The 27,823-nt window shown below is 46.6% G+C and overlaps 1 long non-coding RNA gene across 1 annotated transcript in view; it reads left to right on the top strand.

Moving 5' to 3' along the window:
* LOC138504517 (uncharacterized) overlaps positions 1-27,823 on the top strand; it is a 510,474-nt gene that overhangs the window by 16,485 nt on the left and 466,166 nt on the right. Inside the window, exons 2-3 of the long non-coding RNA XR_011279855.1 lie at positions 14,783-14,855; positions 14,973-15,077. This is a non-coding gene — a long non-coding RNA (uncharacterized lncRNA). The remainder of the gene's footprint in view (positions 1-14,782; positions 14,856-14,972; positions 15,078-27,823) is intronic.

The raw sequence follows: 27,823 nt of genomic DNA, 5'->3' as shown, positions 1-27,823 counted from the left end.
TGATTAGTTTGGATAGTGCCCGTGTTACACTTATTAGCAGGAGAGAGAGGGAGTTGTAGAGAGCACATCAGAGCCGCATGGTCACTCCATTGATTGGCTATAACCCTCATATTAGTTACTGTGGACAACATTTCAGGACACATAAATATATAATCTAAAGTACTGAATGATGTCCCATTAGACCAAGTGTGTTTCCCCGGCCTGTCACCCATTGTTCGACCATTGATCATGGATAATTCCCATGACTCAAACAATTGTAGCCATCCCATCCCTTCATTATCTCTTTTATCGTGTGTCATCAAGCAACTTTCATTCAAGGCAGCGTGGGGGGCGACAAGCTGGTCATCCTTCATATGACAATTAAAATCACCCATTACCACTACCGCCAAATTTCCAGGTCTTTGAGTCCAAAAGGTCAGTAACTCATGAATAGCTTCTTGTAGAGCTTCCCTTATCAGTGCTCCAGGGGGATTATAGAGGTTAATCAGTAAAAATCTGCTGTGCCCATTGTCATTGGGATAATGGACCTCGACCGCCAAGTGGTAATCAGTGGCGTTAACCTGGATCTGCCGCGAATTGACCGTATTGGCCACCCCTATAAGAAGTCCCCCGTACGGACGACCTTTGTCCCCTCTTTTGGCAAATGACTGATGCACCACAAAACCATCCAGCAGTAAAGGATTCATTGCCCAAGTTTCCTGGAGACGTATACAACTATTTTGCAGTAATAAGTCCATAGACCCATCTGGTTTTAAAAGGTGGGCAAATCCCCGACAATTCCATGAAACAAATGAGAAACTTCAGAGATTCTGTGCCATTCGTGGGAGAGCTTCCAGCAATATTTTAAGAGCTTGCTGTATTTCGGACATCGCTGTATTTTTTGGTGCCACTGTATTGGCCATATTTTCAGACACCACTAGACTGGCCAGAGGAGTATGTGACTTCTCAGTCGTAGCTACCTCAGGTTCTTCAGTAAGGTCTCTCTCCTGAGGATCTACATCGATGGCAATATCTACAGTTATCAGTTCTTGTTTAAATTTTCTGATCAACTGTGCTGAAGCTAAGAAAGTACAGTGTATTGCGGAAACATGAGGATTAGGAACCTATAAGGGTTCAATAAACGCGAAGTCGCCAGATTTCATAACTCTCATTTGGGGAATGTAATGCAGTCGAGTTAAAAATTCTGAACGCGCCAGCCAGGGATTTTTACCACTAGGGTACAGATTCTTAATATAACAAATGCGATTCAAATTCCTTTCCTCTTCCGAGCCTATTTGCACGGGCCGTGACGGCTCAGGTGTTTCGTCTGTACCAACTAGGTCGGTGTGATCGTCTGGGTCAGCTATAACACTTTCATCTTGATCAGTGTCTTCCTGTGTAACTTCATCTGTGTCAGCCAATTCATACTTTTCTCCTGGCACTAACCAATCAGCCAATGGCCCCTTTGCTTTTGCGGCTCGTGCTACTGCTCGCGCCTTTCTTTTTCTGATTTTTTTGGAGAAAGGTTCCATGGCTGCTTTAGGTCTCACGCTGGGAGGTATAGAGTTGTATACTACTTTCTTGTTTTTCAGAGCCCTTTTAGCCAATCTACGTTGTTTCCGCGTAAGATATATCCCAGGACTCTGTAGAATTTCTAAATCCTCTACTGTTATTGCTGACAGGTCTTCCACTGGGGGGTTGCCCTCCGGGACCATATTCAGAGGAGCATCTTCGGTGGCTTCTTCCATTATCTCTTCAGCTTCTTTCATCTCCTCCATAGTTTGAAGGGCATCCGATAGGTTCGCTTCTGTCTCATCCCGCGGGACATCCTTCCGCTCTAATGTCCTCGTGATGATATTAGTGTTTGTCAATATGTTCCCTACCATTTGCAGAAGTATTTTAAGAGCAAATTGTAGTGAAGCTACAGATGATTGAAGCTCGCTTATTGCCATATTGTTGGTATGCGGACTTAATTCTTCATTGTCCTCCTTTTCCGGGTCATCCTCCATAGAGGCCATCGCAAGATTCGGAGATGCCGAGAGACGTCCACTACTGGACACAAGATTGGCTTCTTCCAGTGAAGTATTAATACTATCTGTATGGTGGATAGGATTGTTAATAGCCTTTGCCGGATTCTGAGTTGACATCCCTCTCTGGATACTCAGACAGAGGTCCAGTAATGAATTATTGTCTATGTCCCCGTAGTTTGTAGAATTTAGTGAGACACTCTCCTTATTCCCCGATTCAGCAATTTCCTCGTTTATTGTTGAGTTAATCTCTAGTGGTGGATTCACTCCAAAGAAATCTGTGATGGCTCCTTGTACCACTGGCATTGTTTTTAAATTCTTTTTGCCTTTATTGCCTTTCTTCCTATTTTCCTTGCCATCACTCAATGGCATAGTCTTGCCTTTCCGCAAATTATAGATTGTCTGGGGTACTTTTCTCCCTCGCTGCATGTCCTCAGTGTATTAATTCCGCACGAGGGCGTATGCTAGATTACCAGGTTAAAGTCCTCCTTCAGGTGTGAGGAATACTAGACTGTGCGCTACCCCAGGTAGGACGCCACTACACTGGGACTGAAAGAGTGCACTAGGACTGTTGAGGCTTTAAAATTTACCTTTGGGGGTTCAGTGGGTACGACTATAACTCGCGCCTGCTGATCGCACCTTGTAAGCCGTCACCAGCCGTCACCAGCCTGAGCGAGGCCCTCAGCCCCAGCCCCCGACCCCCCCAGTCAGAGCTCAACCCTCACCCCTACTGCATTACATAGTACCGCAAACCGGCACGTAGGGTACTGGGGTCGGGGATCTAGCTGTGCCGGCTAGCTGTGCCGACTCCCGCTCCAGTCCTGTCACCCAGTTCTCCGATAACCTACTTGTGTAGTTTCCGGAGTGGCCCCACGTCTCCACACGTCTCCACAGTCCGTGTTCCGGAAGCTTCGGGATGCTGCCTCCGTGCTCCGTACTGCGTTCTCGGGGCCTCGGAGCCTCGGAGCCAAATGCCCTGCACTCCACTGCGCTCCTCTGCGTGGCCCGTGCCTCCTGTGCTTCCTGCACCTGCACCGCCAACGGCCAGCCGCCCGCAGCACAGCCCTCGGCCCGTAGCCCGCAGCCCGCAGCCACTGGATCTGAGGAAAGGACCTACAGACTATAGAGTCCACCAAGTCAAGCCGCACTGTCGTCCTGTCTCGTCCTGCCTCCAACCTCAGGACTCGTAACACAGCCGCTTCCGACTCGAACCTCTTTATTGTTCTTGTTTGTTTGTATCTGTTTTTTGTGTGCCCTGAGGCCTGCAGGTGTGTGGCGCTATATAAGTATTAAAGTAAAGTAAAGTAAAAACTGGACTACAAAAGTAAATCAGGGTAAACTTGGATTATTTAGACGGGTGGGGCAACGGGTAAAATGAAGCAAAAGAAAAACACTACACAACTTGTAGGAATTGTCACCAACTTCACGTTGCCCCCATGCTGACAACATAATAACTTGTTGCCTACAATGATATGTGACTTGTGGTGAGTTTGCTCCCCATAACCCCACTGTCATTCAACTCCCCACTTTGTTTCTCATACATGGTGCTCAAATGCAATATGTGCCGACTGTGATCTTGCTCCTGAAATATTGGAACAATGTTCTAAATAATCCATTAACTTCCCAACATTAGCAGTGTGACAAGGCTAGTAACCTGGCCTTGTCAATAGAGGACGTGAACCCCTCTCAGCCATGGTTGGAAGGCCTACCAGGTAGATCTCCAGAGCCAGTTCTATCCCTGAGGTGGATGGTGGAAGTTGAGAGGGCTTCAGTTCCTGTCACCCCTTCAGTACCGGCATGCGTCTGTTCAGACCACCATTATCAGAACGCACCCCCAATACCAGATACTTGCCAGTGTGTTTCTGTTTCTTTTAGAGAGACCTCAAGCAGTACCAAAGCCAAGAAAGAACATAGTAAGCTGAGATCAGATGCAGATGATCGAGCTGATGCCCAATCGCATTGCACCCAACAGCTGAAGGTGGAAACAGACCCAGAGAGAAGAGCTGCGACAACCCTGTGAATGGGCACCAACTTAATTGATTTACACAAGGGCAGTGGAGAGAGTCAGGCTCCTACGCGGCCAATGGAAGATCATTTTGTGTCCACCATGGGACTCCGACACACCCCAACAGTGAGACCTAGATCCCCTACACCACCAGAGACTAAGAGGACCAAGAAGGGAAAAAGTCCCACCCTAACCCGTTGAACTTACCTCAGAGACGCCAGGAGCAGGGCCCCGGAACATAAACACTAGCCTTCCCGGGCTGACATGACTGTTCCGCGGAGGGTTTGTGTGGTGGCAGTGGGTGGGGCTTAGTCAAACGTTTTAACCACACATGAAATATCACTCTCTTGAGAGGGGAAGACAGGGATAATTTGGCCAGGGAACGAAGGTCAATCGCATGAGGAAGGGGGAATGTAAGGGAGCACTAGGAAGCAGGAAGTGTGTGTTGTCTGGGTGAGCTTAGAGGTGGTGGAGGTGAACGACCAAGAGACCAGCAGAAGGAATGAAGAAGCAGTGGAGTGTGGAGGGGATTTTTGAGAAATGTGTTGTATTGAAAGTGGTACTGTGGTGTAAGAGTGCATGCTTCTGTTGCGAGCGTGACAAGAAAGGTTAGTGTAATGAGTGTTTATGAAGCAAATGATACTGTGTTGAAGCGGGTGTATGCGTAGTGTACAGGAGGGAGAAATGTTGTAGAGAGGGGAGGAGTAGTGTGGACTAGGGATTGTGTGGAGGAGGTATTATTAGTGTGGAGGAGGGCGTAGTAGTGCGAAGGAGGGAGCAAAAAAGTATCAAAGGGTGGAGGTGAGACCTAGAAGGAATGAGACACATCAGGGGGACAGAGAAGTGGAGGGAGAGGAAGTAGATAAGGGGAAAGAGTAGTACAGGGAGATGTGAGATTTGGCATGCTTGATGGAGGACTGAATCCTACATGGTATTTGTAAGGCACAATTCCCACATCTGAGTAGGACACTAATAACTAGATAGTGTAGGAAAAGTGAGGAAGTCCTTTAGGGAGTTGCGATAGATAAGGTGTTCTACCTTAGGTCTTCATAACGAGTCAAAGATAGAGTTAGACAATAGGGGTCAACCTTCTGTGTATACTAATTGAGGTGTAAGGGACGCCTGGGTTCGAGAGGGGGAAGTGCAAATCGAGAGGAGAGAGAGAGAGAGAGAGAGGGAGAGGAATCGCCCTAAAGACCACCAAAAACTTGAACTGCCTCTGAAACTAGGTGTGATGTGTGTGCCTTCAGTGACAACAGTCTCATCTTCCACGCTCAGACACACTAGGACCCTCATTACGAGTCCGGCAGTAACCACGCCAGTATTACCAGCGGGTTGCCCTGGACCCATAAGCATTTACCAGCGCAGGACTTGCTGGAAACACCAGTAAATTGTGAGTCCCCATTCCCATGGAGTCCCATAGGATTCCACAGGAATGGGGACAAGGGAAGCACCGGCACCATTATTAACGGTGCCGGTGCTTCCGTGACGGTCTGCCTACCGTGGCCGCTATGTCTGGCCGGGTTCGACTTGTCGGGCACAGCGGTTCCGGTAGGCAGATTCGTAGTTTGCCGGTCCGGAAACAATGGTGCCGATAAGCTTACCAGCATTGGTGTTTCCGGACCGGCAAACTTGTAATGAGGTCACATATGTAGATCAACGCTGCTCCTCCCAACCAGACACTACACTTAGACATTAAATAATGGAGCTCTAATATAACTCACATGACACTGCCCAGGTCACTACATCCTAGCAACATGTGCACACAAGGCTCCCATCTGGACAGAAATGCCTCTATGCCCTAGACACAAACATCCTAGAAATAGACTCGTGCATAGCTGATGTTGCTTCTGGTCTGTACACACCGACAAAATATAAAAGCTATCTTGCTTTTTTTCTCTCTCACCAGATCAGCCACCGCACCCAGAGTCCATGCATATGACAGCCGTGCACAGTGTAAATCCTACTAACAACACAATTTATACGAAAGTGAAAGCCTTTCTCTGGGGTTTAGCATTCAATATAGTGCATTATATTGCCTGTCATGTTGAAAATGCAGTGAAAAAAGGACACCTGCAGAAACAGAGTTTCATGTTGAATTAAATCCTTCTGGAAAATCGCATTGCTATACTTCAATGCAGAGAAATAATTTCTAGTGTCTCCCTTTTGGTTTCGAAAATCAGCATGATCAAAATGCAGTCAATAACGAAGGTTATTGACTGATTTCTGAACATTCGGATTAGCTTATAAAAGGTAAATAAGAACTTCCTAGTGTTAATAAAATATAAAATATAGGAATGGGCCTAGAAAAGCACAAATGAGTGGAATGAGTGGCAAAAAACATTCTGTCAGTGGCTCCTTGGATCTGAAACACTACTTAAAGTCCTAAGCCATCCACTTAATACAAGAGGAAAAGTCTCCAAATGCAAATCCCAAAATTCAGGAGACCCTTCTTAATACCATTTCTAATATGGCATAGAAAAATCCACAACAGCATCATGGTTGCCAGAGCGCCAGGCCATCATGTTGACATTATTTTGCAAGATGGTTTTCCAAAGTAAGACACAAAGGGTCTGATTCACATAGCTTTTCCTATGGGAGAGCACCATTATAAAACACTTTGGTTAATCAGGCCTAAAGTTGTTTATTCAAAAACCAGGAAATCAGCCATTTAGCATCAGCGTCTAATTCTAAAGAGGGTTTAAATGGTAGGTTATTTTTTTATAAAGCGCTTAATACCCAGAGGTTTCCAAGCGCCGACCCGGGGATCGAACCTGTGTTGCTCTGTGTCGTCTTGCTTCCAAGTCTATAAAGTTTACACATGCAGACAACTCAATCTGAGATTAAGCACCCTGCTCTGCAACCATGCCCGGACCACAGGCGCCATGTTTATGAACTACCTGCATTTCTGCCGCCATTACAGCCAGGCAAAAGTCAAAGGGTGTCGTCCCAAAGCCACGCCCTTACCTTCTTTTGCACAGGCCCAGTACTGAGGAGTCCCTGTCAAAGTTTTCAACCGCTCTTCTAACAACTCTGAGGTGCCGATTCACAGAGCGTTTTCCTATGGGTTTTTCCATTATAAAACGCTTCTGTGAATTAGGCCCTGTATGTGTTTGTTCACGGGCAGCTTCCCGAACAGGATTCTGGGAACCCGACAGCTGCATCTGTTTCCGTATTTGAACCTTCACACTTCTTAGTGGAACCTATGGTGAAACTGACGAAAAATGAAGAAAAAAAAAACGTGATTTTCTAGGATGAATTGCTAACGGAACTGGCGGAAAAAGGAAAAGGTGGGTAATAATGGAAGGGAGGAGGGAGGATATGGCCTAAACCAATAGGAGAAAGGGGAAAAAGGGACTAAAAAGATGGAAGCTGGCGAGGTTCAATGGAGAAGGGTTAGGGAATGGGGAAAAAGAAATGAAAGACAGTTGAATTAGGGGAAAAATACAAGAAGGGTGCGGGAAGAAGTGGGAGAAGACGAGGCCTAAGTGGCGAGGGCTAATCTAGTCAAGCTTGGCCATCTACTGAAGCCTGCCGCGACATCCGGTTAGGATGGGACACCTTGCTTGTTGGCGGGGCTTCTTAGATTAAGCATCTGACAGATCAACACAAATAAAACCTCATATACTATTTATTTAACAAATACTTATTGCACCCGGCGGTACACCCTGGCAATTGGAGACAATGTACAGTGTCTTGTTGAGTACAAGGAAGAAATAAAGCGCAGAGTTCGGGTTAGGAGCTAAAATGGATGGAACGTGTTGAGTCTGTTTCACAAGACTCAGTAGCGCTGCACTCTGAAAATGTCGCATACCGCTACATGGAATGGGCTTATCCGGTCCCACGTTTTCAGCAGAACGTTCCGAACCCGCTCCAGTCTGTAGGCTTTTGCATGCCTTGCCAATAGCATTTCAGAAGTTTGACCCGCCGTGCCCTCTCACCTGTAACTTAATCATCCTATCCGGCTAAGTGCATCTAGATGGTGGTTTCTCCAACCACAGGGTTCCTCAGGGTTGGCTGGGAAACAGTTAAATGCATTTGGTGTCGCTGCCTACTCCGTCCCCCGGAGAACAAGCTGGAAGAAATGAATGAAATTGATAGAGCTAAGGTTACAGCCAACAGCGCCCCCCCTCCCCCAACACCAACCCCCTGAAGAAATAACAGATGAGCCGACAGATAGAATGACCCCGGAACAGAACAGCTGTCAAGGGCAGAGAATGGTTTATCTTTCAGGGAAAGACAGGCGTAATGAATTCTAAATTAAGAGAAAGTGTGGGCAAGGCGCTTCTCCATCGCCCCGCTGAAAGGTTGTCATATTACGAAGAAAACCGATTCTTGCAAATGCCTATCCTGAAACAGGTGCAATGCCCAGTGAAGACATGTCATACAGAGAGGGATTGGGGTAGACCAGAGTACTGATGTTATTAGCATTTAGAACAGAGCTAGGATCTAAACTCCATGCCATATGTAGTTGGAAAACTAGATTAAGACGAATTATTCCCAGAGTAGATAAGATTTGTCTGGCTCTCATGTTTCACCGCGGCCTGTATCGTTGACCCCAGCGATAATAGGCATAAATTCAATGGACTACGATGGTCTCTACTGCTCAGCATAGAGTGATACTGGATGGGTTAGAGGCTGTTCGGGAGGGTTCCTAGTCCTACACTGGGTCGAGGAAGAGTGCCGCTAGAACCAGCAGTCTTCTTGTGTCATTAGCACCAGGATCAGGGTTTGGGTACTCCAAGATCTCCAGGATCTTGTTGCTAGATAGGCACAGGTCCTGTACTCAGGTGCTTGGTCTGTATGTAGGCCAGTCCCTGCCACTGAGGGTGTGATTCTCAAAAAGGGGTTAATTACCGAAAATGTCAGCGCAACGGTAGCTGACATTTTCCATAATCAACACCTATTTTGAAGGGTATCCCGTAATATGGTTGCCGAAAAATTGCAGTTTTTACAAAGAATCACAGCAAAAAAGGCTCTGCTGTGACCCGATACATTTTTGTGCAGTATAATGGGTCTGGGGCTTGCAGGGGGGTTCCCCACATCCATTACATGGATTGCGGGGGCCACACCATAGCCTTTTTGCTGTGATTCTTTTTTAAACGGTCATTTTTGCAGCAACTTTATTACATGAAACCTTCTGAAGCTGTCGGTCTTTTTTGAGGGAACACATAAGCGCCACTTTACGAAAGTGTGCACCCGTTGCTAGGATTGGGTGGAAAGCAACTTGGCAACTGCCAATTGGGGAAAGCGTTATTTTCTGTGTGTATTTTTGTGCCACTCCTCCACGTTAGCGGCATTGTGAAACGGTCATACAAATACGGCAGCTCCTTTGGTGGCGGTCTGCTCACTGCAGTTTCGTTATTGTGGAGGAGTGGCACCAGGATTGCTGTGGAATTCCACCATACTCCCTCATCGCATGCCGCTCCCTAGATTTTTGGCCAATTTTGTCTCGACCTGCATGACACATAGAGCCATGCCCGACCGGACAGGATACATATGGAACCATACCTGGGCTTCACTGTTAACGAAGGACCTGCAATTAACAATGTGAAGCATTTATTTCTTTCTTAGCACCTGCATTCAAGCGCATGCTTTTCTAGCCTATCGGAAGTGTGATGTGGATTTGGTACTTGCATGCCAAAGAATGATTGGCATGGTAGGGGGTGCCAGGAGGGTGTTCTCGGCAGAACTTTCGTTAAATTGAAAAATTCATGCTATTTTACGAAAATGCTGCCGAGAACATTAACACTGCCCGTAAACTTGGAAATGTGACGGATTACAGGCAGTTAATGACAGTTCTGTGTCGTGCGCTGCGCTGACGCGCAGGACTTCAGAATAAGCGTGGTATCTAGGCGTCAGGAAAAGGCACAGTGAAGCGTGCTGTTTAGCTTGCTCGCTGCGCCCACACGAGAATCGGGCCCCGAGCATCATCATCAGCCAAGTCAAGAGACCCCCTGTTTACGGCTTGGATAAAAAAAGTGAGAAATGCATCAAGCTCTTTGTTGAGTTTGCATTACCGCCACATTGGTCCACCGACTTTAGCACCCACAAACTATAACACTGCATCAAATTCCTCATTTCAGTAGCAATGATAGCTCCTTCTGAAATGGTAGCTTGAGAAGATACAATAAGATTGTTCAGAAGGTTCTGGCCCCTATGCCTATAACGCTAAAGGTGTTGCCACGGTTTTTATTCGATGCAAGGCCCACATTCAATGTATAGAGTGGTACTTTTCTCCTTTGACGATCAAAAGAAGGCGTGTTGTGAGTCACCCACCTGACTGGTAACCATCATCAGGATCATAGCTCTGGTGAGGTGTCTAGTAACAACAGGAGTTGGACACTCCTTTGAGGTACCTAATAGGAATTGATTAGGGACGGGCAAACTAAATTGGGCAAAACTTGAACCACTTGAATTTGGGCGAGTAAAGTACCAAATCATTTTACAATTTATCCAGAGATAATCCAGGAAATGTGCCATTTTCTCAGGAGAATAACATTAGGGCCCTGATGAGGATTTATTTTTTAAAACAATGTATTGTTATATGTTTAAACAAACAGAAGTTAAATTTAACCTTTAACATATCGAAATTCATTCCACAGAAAAGCAAGCTAAGAATAAAACTCAATAAATAACAAGATTAACAGTTCATAATTCATGAAAAAAAGGAAGAGAAAAAAAAGTCGATTTACAGGCTCCGGTCACCCCCCACATGGCAGACTAATATGCATCATTTTACTACGTGGGACTTGCAGGCCTCTGCATTGCATTGGGGCACTGGGCCACGTTCAACTTTTTTCTATTTGAAGCGCTCTAGAAAAAAAGCTATAGAAAGGTGTAAGCATTCTTGGGGATGTGGTGGGGGAGGGGTGATGGAGGCCATGGGGAGCAGTGTGGGGATATAGGTGTACTGATGTGCAACCCAAACAGTGACCCCAAAAATTTCACAGGCCACTGAACATCTGAACCAGTGACTTGTACAATTTTGCGGGTCACTTCTTTTGGGGGGGAGTTAGCACACCCCTAGAAATGGTGTAGGTGAAGAGCCCTTCACTAGGAGGGGGCTACCCCGCCATTATCATGATAAGACCAATAATAATGTCAGGTTTTTATATAGCACTTCATGTCGGATTCCTCACACTTCCACATGCTGCAATCAAGCTGTTATCATGAACCAAATCCATGTTATTAAATGTAGCGACCTAGAAAGGATGAAGGTAGAGTCAGTCCTGCCTGAAGTCGAACTGGCGAATTGCAGATGGTGGTGTCAGAGGCAAGCCCTTAACTATGTGCTAGTCACCTGGCTGTAGGATGAAATCAGGGGGAAGTTGTCTCTAAGTAGTTTTCAGCCTAAAACCAACTGAGTTAGTGTTTACTATCCTGTAGTAAGAGAATGTGTACACCCCTGGAGGTCTATGATATTAAATTGGCTAGCAAGGAAAGGATAGCAACACACTAGCTAACCAGACGCATGCCATCATAAAATCTGCTTATCCCCGTTCACTTTCTACTATTTTGCATTAGCACCCTGCTGGGGGAGCCACTAACCAATCAGGTGGCTAGGAAAGTGGCCTAAAACTGGTGATCCCAGCTTGTGTTGCAAACCACCTGATGGCCGGTTCGCCTGCCCAGCATCTTCCCCCCACGCTCCATTCCTTTTTTTCTTTTTTTTACATTCCCCTTCCCCTCCCCACTTACCTCATTTCGCCCGCTGCGAATGCCACCAACACAACTGCTGCCGCTCCATCCACTCTGCTCCATATGGCTGCCATGGAAAGGGAAGAGGAGCACTGTACAGACCCCCACCTTCTGATTCCATGGTGGCCATCTTTGAACAGTCTTTTCCTTTCGTGAACGGGACATTGCGAGGCGAATGTCCACGGAATGAAAATACTTTGAATTAGTCCCGTCCTAGCCCTTGGGACGGGTGCTAATGGCATTAACCACCCGTTCCAAGGGCTGGAAAGGGTGATAACGGCCAATGGCCCTCGGTAAAAGCCCTTGCTTTCACTCGTGCCTTTAATTCGTGGCCCCGGACCATTACCACCCATTCCAGCCCTTGGAGCAGGTGGTTAATGCCACAGACAAATCCCAGACAAGGATCTGCAGGATCTTTTGAGCAACTGTAAGGCATTTTTCCCAGGACTGAGAGAGACCAACTCCCAAGGACTAGAACTGTCGATACTGACGTCTACAAAAGCAGACAGACTAGAGGAAGAGGAACTGAGCGCCTCCAACTCCTAGGAGAGAACCCTGGTGGATGTGGAGACACAAGGCCTCTGAGGCTGCAAGAGAATGGGCGCTATCCACTTCCTGGTCTGATCTTTGGATGAGAAGCAGTAGAAGATACCACCACAGGACACAGGGAATTTGACTCTGGATCAGACTCTGCCCCCGACTTTAGTGAACACTTGCATGGCACCTTTGCAGGACACACTGACATGTGGAAGCACCAAAAATACCAGTCATCTGATGACAGGCGCACCAAGGGCCTCTTTGGAGACAGAGGGTCTGATTTACAAAGCATTTTTCAATAGTAATAATAGTTTGCATATAGAGCCAGTTCAGCCAAGGGCATCAAAGCACCGTATTAACAGTTGATATTATTACCCACAGCGTGGTACTCAATTTATTGACCTCGGAAGGATAAAAGTCTGAGTTGGCCCGGCCGGGATTCAAACCTGTGTCAGCAGGCTATGTTGTGATGTTAGAAACGAGCACTCAGCTTGCTGTGCTATCTGACCCGCCGAACAGAATTGTGCCATTGTAAAACACTTTTGTAAATTAGGCCCTGGGACTCCACCACTAAAAAGCTGTTGCAGAGGGGTTGTTTCACAAATTGCAACACTAGTTGCGTGATTTATGCAACTTTGGTGTCCTTGCCATAAAATGTATATTGGCAAAACTGAACTTCAATTAAGGTAAGAATTACTGACCATACAAGCTCCACTAGGAATTCAGTACTCAGCTCCAGTGGTGTGACACTCCGGGTGGCGCATCATAAGTTTGACAAATTGAAATGGACCATATGCCTGATAGTCATCCCCAGTCGAGACAAAATCAAGTTATCCAGACTGGAACTATGTCTCATTTCTTTAACCAAAAGTCATGAGGTATGGCTCAGCGAAAATATTGACGGGCACCTAATGCGTTCAGATGCGCCCTGCCTATTTTCTGACAGGTGATTAGTTTTAGAGGCGAAATGCCCATTTGGCAGATGTTATATGGTTATGGCCATGTTTGGACCATTATAGTATAGGGTTCCTGTACGAATGCAGGGTTCTATGGCAATACAATGTGTTAAACCAGTAATCATTATTTTTCCTCTATATCAGTCTGGGACACTTTGGGGGTCATTCCGAGTTTGGAGGCAGCCATGGTGCTATTAGCAACATGGCTGCCTCCAAAACCAGGCTCGGGTCCGGTCTGGCTGAATGGCGACTTACCGAGTCATTCCGATCTTGGAGGACCCGATAAGTCCCCATTCAGTAAACCATTCCCCATTCCCATTTGAGCCCCCATGGGACTCAATGGGAATGGGGAAGGTGCTAATTAAGGGCCCGCAAATAGCGGGCCCATTATTAGCGCCCTGGTACCTTAGCGGGACCCGCAAACGACGTGTGGTCAGACCGCAAAGGGACCTTGGAATTGGGCGGTAAGGGTTTACCGGCACTGGCATCATTACCGGTGACTGTTAAACCTTACCGCCAAACTCGGAATGAGGCCCTTTGACTCAGCGTTGCTCAGGTTTGCTATATTGACCCACCCTCCCCATGCGTTAGTGGGCCCGGCGACCTCAGGACAACGTTTGAAAGGCAGTTGCTGGTGCACCTCACCCCATCCTTTTCCTTTGCCTATCCACTTGCTTTGGACTACTGTCCGACAACAGGTAAACAATCATAGACCATTTATTGTGGTGATGGTCACACTCTTTTTCATTTGCACACTAAGGTGGTGATCTATTTCCTTACAGTGATTGGCATGTGGCTTTCCCTTCCTTAGGGTCATTGTCCATCCCCTTCTTTGCAACGGTACACTGTAGGCAGGAAACATTCCTGTCTCAACCCACGCCTTTTTCTTACACTAACGGGCCCTTTGTTAGCATGCTCCCCATTCCCGTTGAGCCCTATGGAGGCTCGAATGGGGATGGGTTCCTGGAATGGGGAAATACCGGACCCTCCAAGGTCAGAATGGCCCAGTATTTCCCCATTCCAGGAACCCGGACCCAGAACCCGGAATGGGGGTAGCCATGCCGCAAATTGCGGCATGGCTACTTCCAAGGTCGTAATGACCTCCAATGTGTTAAACCAGTAATCAGATTATAATATATGAATATCTGGTTAAGATGGCTGCCACCATTCAGAGTAGATCATATTGGTTTAGAGGACTATACCCACATGAGGAACAGTGAGCTAAAAGAAGGACTTGTGTCCCGTTGCAGTGCTCACTAGACGAGGTTGGGACGCGGAAGAGATCATTTGTTGATACTTCGCCGGTACTAAAAGGTAAGGCGAAATGGCAGTGAGTTGCGATCTACGTGGCTAAGGATTTGAGGACTGAAATCTATGTGAGAGCAATATAGCTTGTTTGGGAAAATTGCGTAAATGTAGCGGCTACGGATATCGTAGTGGAGTATAACTCCTTTGTATCATACTTGACACCGTTAACCTAGCGTGGAAACAGTGACTCAAAAGCTAATATTGCATGAGTAACGCAGTGCCATTTTCTCTTTTCAACCTGTGTGACACGTTACTTTGTATGGTTTCAGACAGAACGGAGTTGGAGTTTAGCAAAAGGGCTTACAACAATCGATATTCATGGGAGAAACCGCTGGATATGAAGTAAGTGGTTGCTAGCTAAGCAGTCGGTAATTTGTCTAATAGTGGGCATTAAGTAATAAAGAGCCCTATGAAAACAGGAGCTCAGTAACAATGAGAAATATATACATGTTGTTGCAGGAAAATATCGAATTAAACTTGTGGAAATCCATAAGGATAAGAAAAATTGGGAATGTGAGAAGGAACATCCCCATCACTCGCCAAAATTGAGTATTATCCAGATAAGTAAGTGCTTCTCACTCTATAGTGTTGTGTTCCAATATTACACATGCTAGCATTGACAAGCACCGTGGACATGGAGGTAGCTAACTGGAGGCATGTGGTTTATATTTCTTAGGGAACGATACAGAGAATTAACTCTTTGCAGCCTACCTCGGTTTCTAATTTGACAATTAGTCGAGGTAATGCTTACGAATAGTCCAAAACCTATATTAATGGTCATTTGTTGTAATTATTTCTAAATTATGAACAGTCAGTAAGTGTTGCTGATTGTTGTGTATTTTGTGATGCAGGTAGCAACATAGTCAACAGGGAATCACACCATTTTGGATTTCAGTGTTATGAGAAGTCGGCCTGTAATGAGGATCATAGTTTAGTGATCAAATTTAATTCTGTCCCACTGTCTTTGTGGTGCCAGAAGATAACTGCTGATAAATCCCCTGAAGAAGTTCCTGATATTCCGAACATTGAATGAGGAATGAAACATGTTGGATTACAATTTACACTCCTATTAATAAGGCGGGCGTATTAGCAATTTGATTAGTAAAGATTCCCTGTGAGAAGAGAAAACATATGCTACATCCCACAGTGGCTTACAATGGTTAAGCAATTTAAAATATGCTGATTAGTTAACATGGCAGCTGACAAAATGAAAAGCTATGATGATTGTTACGTATCAGACCTATTAACACCATCTTCACTGTTTGCGGTGGATAAGGATAAATCCCAGCTGGCCAACTTCAGTAACTGGGATGAAGTACTCCAATAAAAAAAAAAAAGAAATCATAAGGACCGAATTACATGGCACTATCATGATTGAGTATCAGCGTAATGGCACATTGTCGCAGGTCTGATTATCAGAAATGAGCCACGTCTCTTCCTGGACAGCAAAACATTTTGTTGTCCAATTGAGTTATATTGACAACAAGTGCGGAAGAGACTGGCTTATTTTGATTATCAGCACAGCTAAGAAAATGAGTGATAAATTGGCAGTGGACTTACTATTTACACTCCTATTTATAAGGCGTGTGGTATTATTAGCAATTTGATTAGTAAGGGTTGTTGCGAATAAGTAACATTAATAAACTCAACCCACCTATAGTTGTTATATGTATTGCTGTTTTTCCTGTATGTGTATGAACTGTTTTAATTGTTGATAGAATCATGAAACTTGCACAAGTCACTTTTTGGGTTGCACTGCATACTTACCGAGCAGAGTAAACCACGTTTTTTTGGTCTTCTTATATGTAGTTATGATGACAATAAAATAGAATTTATATTTTGCATATAGAGTGAGGTAATTGAATTCTTTATCCCACTCGATGATTGCTACGTCCTGCATCACGAACAGCTATTAGCACACATATGCACATGATCTATTCAAATTACATTGGAGAGAGGGGACCATCCATGTCAACGTCCCTCAATGCGCTGGTATTGCATTCAGCATAAGCAGTGCAAATGTAAGACCGCCGCTGCTAAATACTGAATTTACTAACAGACAGTGAGTGGCCAAAGCATGAAGACGATTCGATGTGCATACTTCACTCACACAAAAATCCACACAACCGCCTTCTCACACAGCAAACCACACGCACTTCACCACACCACAACAAACAAACCACGCATTAGTCGCACCAACAGCACACGAGGAAACTCATCTATCCAATATTTAAACCCAAGCTCCTCATCAGCACACCCACTCCCTCCTTTCCTGTAGCTCTCTGGCCAGCCTCTCTTGGCCCTCTTCCTGCTCCCACCTGCAAGGCTAAAAACCTGGGGTCATATTCGACTCCACACTCTCTTTTTCCCCTCACATCTCTGACGTCTCTAAGAAGTCACACTACCAGCTGCATCTCCTCAGAGGTATTCTTCCTTTCCTCTCCTTCCCCCAGAAGTTCACTGTCTCCAGAGCTCTGGTTCTCTCCGGGATGGACTATTGCGACAGCCTCTTTCTAAATCTGCCTGCTTCTACTCTACGTCCACTGCAAGTCATCTAGAACAGGACTGTGAGACTTGTCCTTGGCCACAAGCCCAGGGATCGTATCTCTCCAGGATTGAAATCTCTGCACTGGCTCCCAGTGGCTGCGAGGATTAAGTTCAAAACCCTCTGTATCGTCCACAAGGCCTTCTGGGGCCTGGAGCCTCAATACCTTCAACTCTCTCTCCCTAAATAGCTTCCCTCTCGAGCTCTTCGCTCATCCGCCCTCCAACTCCCTCAGGGTCAGATGCTTCTCCAAGCAACGAGTGGTGGTAGAGTTCTCTCTTCGGCTGGGGCCTCCCTCTGGAACAGCCTCCCTGCCTCCCTGAAACTTGAGGAGAACCATCTTCGGTTCCGAAAGCACCTGAAAACCTTCCTCTTTGCTTTGCTTTCTCTCCTCTGAAGTCCTGGCTGATACTAAGACTGCATCGGTTACCTGGCCACCCATCTGATCTCAGGCACAAGCCCTGCCAGTTGCACGCTTGCGCTGCCTCCCTGGCAGCCCCTGCACCTGGGGACTGTTTTTCTGTAACCCTACAGTCCCCAAACCTGCACTTATATCTGCACTCACCCTGCACTGCCACCAGCTGGCCGTTCTTTATTTATTTTATGTTATTATTTTATTATCCCTTGTACTGCACTTCCCCCTGCGGCACTTCTCTTTTTCCCCTTCCCTTGCACTTGCGCAATCTGAATGACAGCTGGCCTAGTAAGATCGCTGTCTGTCTTCCCAATGTTCCCCCTCCCTTGCCTTGCCACGCTTTGAAACACTTGTGTATAGGCGTGTTATAAATGTCATATCATATCATAAGATCAGGGCACTATGAAAACCAAACTGAAGCTGCCAACAGGGCATCACCTTTCTCACTTTCCTACTCCCTCTTCACCCGACTAACTCCACCCTGCCTTCTTGTTTTACAGATCCACCTGAGGGCCTGCGTCCCAATTCCGTTCTTGACAGTGCGCGGTACAAATACCTTTAACATGAACATTAACATATGTGCTTGCTTCACCTGTGGACCTTGACCCTGCATAACCCACTAGTCCTCCACACCCTCTGCTGGAAAGACTGGAGCCCGGCCCACCCCTCTTTGGCACTCCACTTTCTGGCAGTACACAAGAGAGACCCCATGACTGGTCTCCACAAACCCCTGCCTGAGGTCAGCTCTCAATTCTCTTTCCCATTGGGGGAACCGATTTCACTTTCCCCCGCTGGACCAAAGGGGTCGTGTGGATGGATCCATCCGCTCTCTATTTTAGGCTGAGCGAGAATTTGTTATTTTCAAAGATATACCAGACTGTTCAACTGACTTGGGACTCCTCCGTGGGCTCCCTGACACTTCCCTCCCCTTCTCTGTAACTAGTGCCTGGATGCCTGAAGGCTTGGAGCACATTCAAAGCACCAGGGTTAACGTGCTCTACAAATGTGAATAAATAAATAAATAAATAAATACTCCTGCATGGACCCTGGCATCCTCTTATAGTGGATCAGTTATGCCTCCTGATTTCTGCATTGCCTGACATCTTTGACGACCTAACTTTAAGCTTTCAGCTTAAGCTACCATAAAGTCAGCAACAGGGTTAGCCCACTCGCCCATTTAGCTGGACATTGTGGACCGCCGTTTACCATACCGTAGCCTTCATAGAGTGTCGCCTGCTGAGGGCAGATAGCAATTAAAACGAGTTCACGCGCAGTGCCACGATGTCAGCTCCGCCATTGTGTTTGGATATATATAGCGCGCACATTTCACCCAGGGTAGGCTTCTCGGCGCTCAGCCTTGCTGTGGACGTTCTGTCATTAGGATCAGTGCTTGTTTCACAAAACTGAAAAATTGAAGCATGATGCTTGAATTAAAAACAAAGAGAAAAGCTTGCTAAAAGCAATAGTCAGATTGAAAGGAGAACTACAGGAGACGTCTCGGTGATAAGTGAGTGAGAAATAGGGTGACCAGATTCAAAAAGTAAAAATATGGGACAGAGCAACAAACATAAAAGTAGGACTAACTCTTGAAAAAGGCACACTTCAGCAGTGTTTGGAGGAGGAGGAGCTTTAAGAGTTACTGTTCAAATAAGCACGTTATAATTCATTTTTCACAAACTAACAATATCTTAAGTTGTAAAATGCAGCATTTCTTGTGTGCGAGATTGTGCATTCCTGCCTGCGCCATGAAGACCGAATACACAAAAACCTAGACCACTGCAGTTGCCAATGGGAACATAATCTTGGCAAAGGGGGACAATGCACCACAAACTGGGACAGTCCTGGCAAAACCGGGACGTCTGGTCACCCTAGAGAGAAATGAACGTAAGGGACTGGATGCGTCAATGCAGTACCTACCGGTTATGACACAGTGCGCGTATCTTTGTGCTCCGTATAATACAGTCCGGACAATGGACAAGGTATTATGACATCACTGTATAACTCGATTATGTTGCGTTAAGAGTGCCCTGCAGTGGTCGAAGTGGGCGGGAGCGGTGATCCTCTACTTCTTTTAATTAAGTTTTACTGTTCCTATACTTTTATTTTTAAAAGAAACCGTTCCAGAATGGTTTTGTTTTGAAATAAAAGTGTAGGAAGAAGTTGAAACTTGCACTTACGGTGCACTGCACTTCATTCCACTAAACAGCAGGATATTGTGTTTTGGAGTTTGTTTTCTTCGTGAGAGGGGAGGGTGGTGATGGGGTTTGTGGGGAGCGGTGCAGGCCAGTCGGGAACATAGTTCCACTACTTTATTTCGTGCACTTCGACAACTGGTGCCCTGCTGTGTGATGAGCCAGGCCACCTGAGCTCCATTGCCTGCTGCTCATCTTAAAGAACTGGAACACCATCCTTCAAGCGCCAGCCTGCTATCCTCTGGGAAGAAGACTTCCATATATGGAGAAAGTGAGCCCGATGAGGCCGCCTCGCAGCTGTGAAAAGTTGGAGAATAGTTCCCCCTTCCGCCTTTTTGGCAGGCTTCTCCATATCTCTGGCTCTGCACCTGTTTCTCTGATGCATAGCAGGTGTCTGGAAACCAGAGAGGCTGTAAAGCAGAGGTCTGCTCCGGACTGGCGGCCATCAAGGATCGCGCGTCAGCTGCGCGAGCCCCGCTCAAGGTTTGTGGCCAAAAGTCTGATTTGGTCCTGTGTCAGCACTGTGGCTGGCTCGCGGGATTTCTCGAAATGTCCACAATGGCACGTTTCTTAAGTTGTACTTAAATGTATGAAATGGTTGTTTTGGCAAAGTTTGCTAAAACATCTTAACGTCCCTTCCCCGGCCTTCGCCCGGGTGGGTCCCCCTCCAAGCAGTGTGTAGCCTGAATTAGTACTTTTAGGGGGGGGTTGTCCCCCCAACTTTTCTGGCACTCCATTTTGTCCCACTCATTGGGTAGGGGCCCTTTCATTTAAATTTCATGGCGCGGCCCCCCAACATTTTCAGAAACGCTATTCCACTGTGAATTCGGTGTGTTTGGCACAAAGTAGAATGCCCTGGTGGTTGCCATTTACCAGAAGGACTTCCCTTCACTTGGGCTGTCAAGGGGTTAGAAATGTTTTTCATTTACACCACATTGGCACCTCCACCACAGCACTGGACTTCTGCAAAATCCATCTCTGTGTGCATGCCCAGTAAGGCTCAGGGCTTGAGGGAGTTACCCTCCATGTGAGGGGGCGTTCCGTCAATCACCTTAATGTGTGATTTTATGATGAATACACAGGTCCTGCCTTAGCTTTGGAAACCCATGTGAGGAGGCGTGCTGTGCTTTTGTGCTTTTGTGCAATGTGTCTCTCAAAGTCCCACACTCCAGGTGTAGCCACGAGGGCATGTTCTCCAGCACCCCATGACCCCGCAAAGGCATTTTAAGGACAAAACATGAGAACATTGTGTGATCTGATCATGAGCAGCCGACTCCCTCAGTGACATACCCTAGGTTGCACAGGGCCCACCAGACACAAGCAGTGTCTGTATGCAGCTACGACACCATCTGAACACAATCAATCTTGGGCTCATTGTACTTGTGACAGAATGCCATCTGTGAGGATGTAATAACTGACCTGAAATGATGCAGGGAAGTTGGTCTCTTGAAGTGAGATCTACTAATTAGATCCCTTTTCCATAATGTTCCCTCCTGAAACATGTGACTCTTCTGTACCTGACTTCTCAAATACCTCAGCAGCCGCCTTGTAGTTTGGAAACATGCCTGTTTCAGAGTGGCATGTGCAGTCCTACAAATCGCCTGATGGAACCCAAAGTACCAGCTACTATGGCCTGCCTTTAACTGTGGGCAATCTTGATCCAGAATTCTATAATTGTGCACAGAGCCAAGTGGCAAATTAAAATCTAAATATAAGCCACCTCTAGTTTTGACAGGGTGCCCTCTTGGAATCTACAATTACACTTGACAAAACCTTTTGGTGTCAAATTATTTTCAGCTCGGTTGATAGTGGCTCTTAACTGACACGGTTTACGTGTATCAACATCTTAGGAATAGGTTTCTTGCTAAATATCCCTTGGGACCCAGCCCAGGAAATACCCATTGGGATCTCTCTGGGAAGGTTTGTCCCCTTCTCCTGAGGGCAGAAAATCTCCTGAGGGAGTTAGCTGAGAACACAGAAGCCAGCTTGGATCCAGGCAGAAGGTTAGAAGCGGGCTAATCCACTGAGCAAATGTTTTATTCAAGGGGGAAGGGGGGCTGCTCTTCTGTGGAATCACGTTTGAAATACATAGGAAGAAGGATTGAAGATTAATGGAGTACAATCGGACCCAAAGTTCTCTTACATAGAGGTGAAGATAAAGACTTCCAATAAAAGAGCAAGCCCTTACCGCCAACCATTCCAGGCGAACATTTGGGATTGTCTGCTATCAGGAACAACGAATTCTGCAAGCCGAGAAAACTGGTACAGAGGGACCTGCTCACTGGAGGCAACAGACCCAGAAACAGCTCTTTGACAACTTTTCTGACGGGGAAGGGCTGAACAAGGATATACGTTTCCCTCGGAGAGCCAAAGCGGGGGTGTCCCAGCAGCCAGAAGTCGGGATTCACCTCTGAGTACTGTTTGCCTACTTCAATCCATTTTCGATTCAGCTTGATCACTTCAAGTCAGTTTTCAATTCACTGCAAGGACCTGGAGCTGCCTTTGTGCATTTGACACTCACTGTGATTGAGCCATCTTTGATCCAATTGAACACTTACTGGAAGTAATCATCTCAATCTTTCTCAATGCCAACTCTACCCACTGGAAGCAATCGTCTTAACTCGTCTAGATGCCACCTCGGCGTGCTGGAATCCATCGACTTCACCTTTATGACCCATGTGGCGTAACAGTGCCCAGAAGCCTATCTTGACGCTGTCAAGACCCATGAACAAGCCTAAAGGGTATTTGAATTAGGTTCTGTCCCTCTGGGCTGCCTTAAAGGGCCCTAGGGACATATTAACACCCCACTGCTTATCTTTTAAAGGCCATCTTCGTTGAACTTGACTTTGCTTCTGAAATGATTGCATGTGCACCACTTTAGTCAGACCCAAAATGTCCCCTTTTACTATAAAATATAAGTCTGCACATTCTGTGTCTTTTCTTACAAAGTGGGTTATATTGTGTTTGCTTGGTTGTGTGCATTTTTTAGTTTTATTAAAGTCTACTGTTTTTATAGAACCTTGGTTGAACCTTCTTTTATTTTGGTGCAATAATACTATTGTTGCCTGGACTGCTTCTGTGTCAGCGCACATCCCTCCTGAAGTGCAGAGCCTGCCCTCGGTCCACGATACCACAAGTGGGAAGGGAGGTCTACCTGTTGGGCTGTACCTGTTTTACCTTTGTGATTGAGATCAATGCTGGTTTGGAAGTAGGGTGGGGCTGAGTAGTAGTTGTATACACAGCTCACCCCGTACTCCTGAAGGACAGTAGCCATTTTGCAAGTGTTGCAGAGCACCAAGGGATTGATCTGCTTCTGTGCATCTAGAGGTAATATTCTTGTAAAACATTGAGAGTTTGTTCCCATTAAGTGTTTTTGTGTCCCTAGTCATGTTGAATGACATGATCATCCCGTGCAAGACTGGGACCCGTAATATGAAGCTCCTATGAATGACACACTCTGGGTTTGGAATTCATGCCCAACATGTCTTTGGGCACACAAGGTGCCCTGTTTACCCAACAATGTTAACCTACCCCCTACCCTGGGAGGCACCAATCCCTGGTGGTTTAAAATGTTATTGAGAGACCCTAGATAAAGTGTATTAGCACACAGGACGTGGGGTGCACTCAATCAGGTTCCATGGTTCGCAGGCTGATACTCCCAATCTCATCCTGCGTTCAATGGAAACCGAAGGCTGCTTCCCCCGCCCGCTGTACCGTCTTCTCCACAACCACCCACCCTTTCCCCTTCTTTTTTTGTACTAATCCCAAGCCCCCTCCCTAGCCCACTTTCCTGCTTGTGGCAGAGGTACCACTTGCCACATGGCCCCCCGCCGTGGCAGCATCCCTGCATCTCGCTTTTCCGGCCACCATGGAAATGGAAAGGGGTTTCCGTACGGAGCCCACATTCCACAACCATGGCAGCCATCTTGGTAAAGTAATTTCATCCAATGAAAGGGACACTGTGTGCGTCCCATTCTTTGAATGAAAACACTTTTTTTTTAACACCCTGTGTTACCGCTTTGGTAACCCACGGTGCCAATTGCGTTAGTAACCCATTCCATGGGCTATACCCTGGGGGGAGGGGGTAACGTCCCAGTGCCCTCATTAAACACCCTTGCTCCGCTCAGGCCTTTAACTCAGGCTGCCGGGCCATTACTCCCAGGCCCCGTATAGCCCGTGGAATGGGTTACTAACACTATATTATTAACCCTCCAAAATGCATAAACGAAAGTGCACGTGGAACATGACGATGCAGTGGAAGAAGGTAGAACGCTGACATGGGTAGACAGAAAGTGGACTCTTTTAGTTTGTTCACTGACTATGTGGCTCTACTGGCCTGGAAAGCAGCATGTAAAGAGGGTAGCCAGAAAGTGGACTCTTCTAGTTTGTTCACTGACTATGTGGCTCTACTGGCCTGGAAAGCAGCATGTAAAGAGGGTAGCCATAATGTGGACTTTTCTAGTTTGTTCACTGACTATCTGGCTCTACTGGCCTGGAAAGCAGCATGTAAAGAGGGTAGCTAGAAAGTGGGCTCTTCTATTTTGTTCCCTGATTATGTGGCTCTACTGGCCTGGACAGCAGCATGTAAAGAGGGTAGCTAGAAAGTGGACTCTTCTATTTTGTTCTCTGACTATGTGGCTCTACTGGCCTGGACAGCAGCATGTAAAGAGGGAGACATTAGGGCGGACTAAGTGAGGAATGAAAGCACCAGGACCAGGATTGATTGTTGGCAGGCAGTTAAACGCAATTTGGATATTGACTCCCCCACATTCATTTCATGCATATTATTTTTCTCTATGTGTCTCTGTGTGTGAGTCTCTTAGCACCCTGAGGCCTTTGCGTGTGAGGCGCTATATAAATAACAAACAGAAATAGAAATTGTTAGTTTCCGAAAGAACATATGCCACATGCTCCTCTGCAGGAATAATGCGTCATGCTATCTCTGCAGGAAAGGTGTCAATTTCCCTTTCCAGTTACCCTAGGACTAAGCATAACATTCACCTGCAGTAGAGAGGATCTGGGGTCTTGGGGTTCAGGATTTGGGTGCAAAAGAAGCGTCACAACACCAGAACAGATATACTCTAGAAAGTAGATGGGCTGAGCCACTGGTCTTACAGCTGTGCTACTTTGGGGCTGGGCCCGGTTTTGTTTGGGGTCCTGGGTGAATAACTGGGAATTAAGGATTAAAGCGCATAGGCTCAGTGTTATGTTATCCTTTGCTCTGCGTCCTGCCGTTATGCTATGCCAGGGATCTGCATCCTTTGGCTCGCCAGAAGTTTTGGACATACCAAGTAGAGGAATGGTAAACTTAAAAAAAATAAAAGTAGTGGAACACTGCTCCCGACAGTTCCCGCTCACTTCGATCAATGGGTGCTGGAATATCTCATGGGGGCACTATGTCTTCTTTCCTTGTCTTCAGTGTTCTTACAGTCTCTCTAGTGGAGCATCGAGACAGAAGGCAGAAAAAGCCTCACTTGCATGCATACTGAAAGGAGCGGTCATTTGACGGTGTCTTGTCAAAGGAAATTTGGCGGGAAAGGAAGGATGTTCAACCGGTCTAAAGTCTTCGCAGCAGCGATGGGTGACAATGTAAGAGAATGCAGAGTGTGAGATGAGCAGAGATCATGTGAAAAGGCAGAATGAGAATTTGGGGACTGCAGTAATGGATGTGGGCAGTAGTAAATTAAAGACATATTTATGGTGGTAAATGTGTTGCACTACATCCCAGCAGGAGTTGCAATGAACAGTAATGAAAATCAGACAGTGTTGGGGAAGAAATGTCGGGAATGTTATTGATTTTGTCTACTGCGCTAAGCAGTGATTGCGAAGGTTAATGGCGTGTCTGAACTGTGGCATTGTCAGGAGGCGGCACCATAAGGAACCATGTTGGTAGTTGTCCTGGGAATTACTTAGAGGTCTGTGGTGCTGAGGGAACCACATCTCCCAGCAGCCCTCGCGTTGTGCAGTGCTGGCTGAACTCCCAATAGCATGGCCCGGACTCCTCCACCAGCGCCGAATGCTGCTGACACCCGTTAAGTGACTCGTGGGGTGCACACTCTATGACTCCGTCGAGATCCTGTGACCCGGATCAGCTCACTAGTGGACCGCCCTTAGTGTACCCCTGCAGCTTGTTCCTCTGGTGCCTGGCCACCGTTAGCTAGTCCTGCCTTGCTGAACGCACTGGTCCTGCCTTCTAATTATACACTCACTCGCTGGTTTATTTCCATGCCCTGCTGTTTCTGGCCCCAAATACTATTAGACAGACAAGAGAGAAAGAGACTAAGCGGCAGGGCTCGGCAGGGCTGTGGTGCTTTAGGCAGACAGGAATGCAGGCAACTTGGTGTGTTGCAGGCCCCCGGAACAACACAAAATGCACACCATCACGCGGCCACCTTCACCCCTCCACCACCCACTGATGATGTCATCAGCAGACTCTCACCATCCCAATGGAACATCACTAGGGAGGCGCAATATAAAAGAGGACCTGGAAGGCAAGAGGGCACCTCACCCTTCCTTTGCCCACGCATATATAACATTCCCTTCAGTCCCAAATATTGTGCTCTTGTTCTTGACTTTGCCATAACTGCCACATCTGTAACACACTCTCACAACTCTGACCGCTCCAAAATGTTGCTCCGCCCTTAAAACCAAAGACTAGTTTCCTCGCCCTCGCTCACGATCACACATCAACGGCCAATCTGGGCTGCACTTGATCTTGACGTCATCCTAGCATTTTCTTTTCCTACTCTTTGCGGTAGCTCTCATCCCAGTCAATGTACATTCTCCTTACCAACCACAGTGGGACACACTTTGCTTGGCTTTGCCGAGGCAACACCTCAAATGGATGTAATCCCGCTGTGGCATGAGTCGCTAACCTGTAAACCACCCCTCTTCTGAAAGTCATGCTCCCAATTACTTCCAGTAGCAATAGCCATGTGCACAGCAACCATCCAAGCGCAGTTAAACCACTGCACTGTTGCAGTGGTTTCAGGATGATACAAGGACGTGCTGCGGCGCACAATCCCACACTGGCCCAAGAACCCTTTCGATGCTTTAGGACATCAACTGAACACCATTGTCAATAAGAATTTCATTGGGGTAGCCCTCTGTCTGTCTACCAAATCCTAAAACCGCATGGTTGCCTTAGAGTCAGCCTCACCCACAACCTGAACCTCAACACACTAGGAGAGCAGGTACACAAGGACAAGAACATATTTGCAATGATCTGTGATGGAAAGAAAAGGCCCCATCACATCCAGGGCAACACGCCTGGCATGACGGGAAGCTGAATGGGTGTCAGGGGATGCTCTTGAAGCTCCCTTGAAGACTGTTCTTTTTTTGCCTCTGTCTAGGTGTTTTACTGTGGAAGTTCTGACCTGTAGCTCAAGCTCTTTGGTGGAAAGTGAATTCCACCTAGATCTAGTTCTAGATCTACCATCATGGCTTCCAACGGTACCTTGAAGCCCTCCCTTCCACATACATTGATTTATCAATTCCTCTTTCTATTCATAATTGATTGTCTGTTTTCTTGTTCCTGACAGCCTGCGTAGGGGGTGTGTGATTTCTTCCCCATCTTTCTGCTTAGCCCTTGGGTGTCAAACTAGTGCTGCGCGGAGAGCGCCTGATGTGGTTTAGGGGGCTATCCTTGTCAATGCCTGGACACTCAAGCGGCATACTGTGCAACTGTCCTGGGTATCTACACCTTAGTCTCCTAAGGCAATGCAGTAGATGGAAGGATAAGTGTTGGGAAAAGAGGGTGGAGGGACGACGGCACAAAGAAAGGGTGAAGAAGAAGCGTGAAGGAGAATGGGGCAAGTTTTGTGATATTGTAAGTGCATGTTGATCCAGCGACCATTGACCTTTGATCAGGAGTGGAAAAAGCAAAAAGGTATATTCCAATGTGAGTACGTAGTGGGACTGTACACATGAGGCAGTTTTGAAAGAGAAGTTGATGCCAAGTAGTGTTGGTTGTGTGATGGACTCAAGATTTGCTGGAGTGGGCCCTTGAAGCTTGGTGGCTTTTTCCCTGATGTTTAGGCAAACTCTGGAATGATGATTCTGGGACTGCCAAGCCTAGGGGCCAAGAGTGGACCAATCAAAAATAGACTGTGTACAGGTTAATGCAGGGAAATATGAGCAGGGAAGCAAGTGGTGGACT

Source organism: Ambystoma mexicanum, chromosome 11 (assembly GCF_040938575.1).
Source record: "Ambystoma mexicanum isolate Mex_15411 chromosome 11, UKY_AmexF1_1, whole genome shotgun sequence".
Lineage (NCBI taxonomy): Eukaryota > Metazoa > Chordata > Amphibia > Caudata > Ambystomatidae > Ambystoma > Ambystoma mexicanum.
Note: the sequence above shows the minus strand (reverse complement) of the source record. Positions and strands in the feature narration are given on the sequence as shown.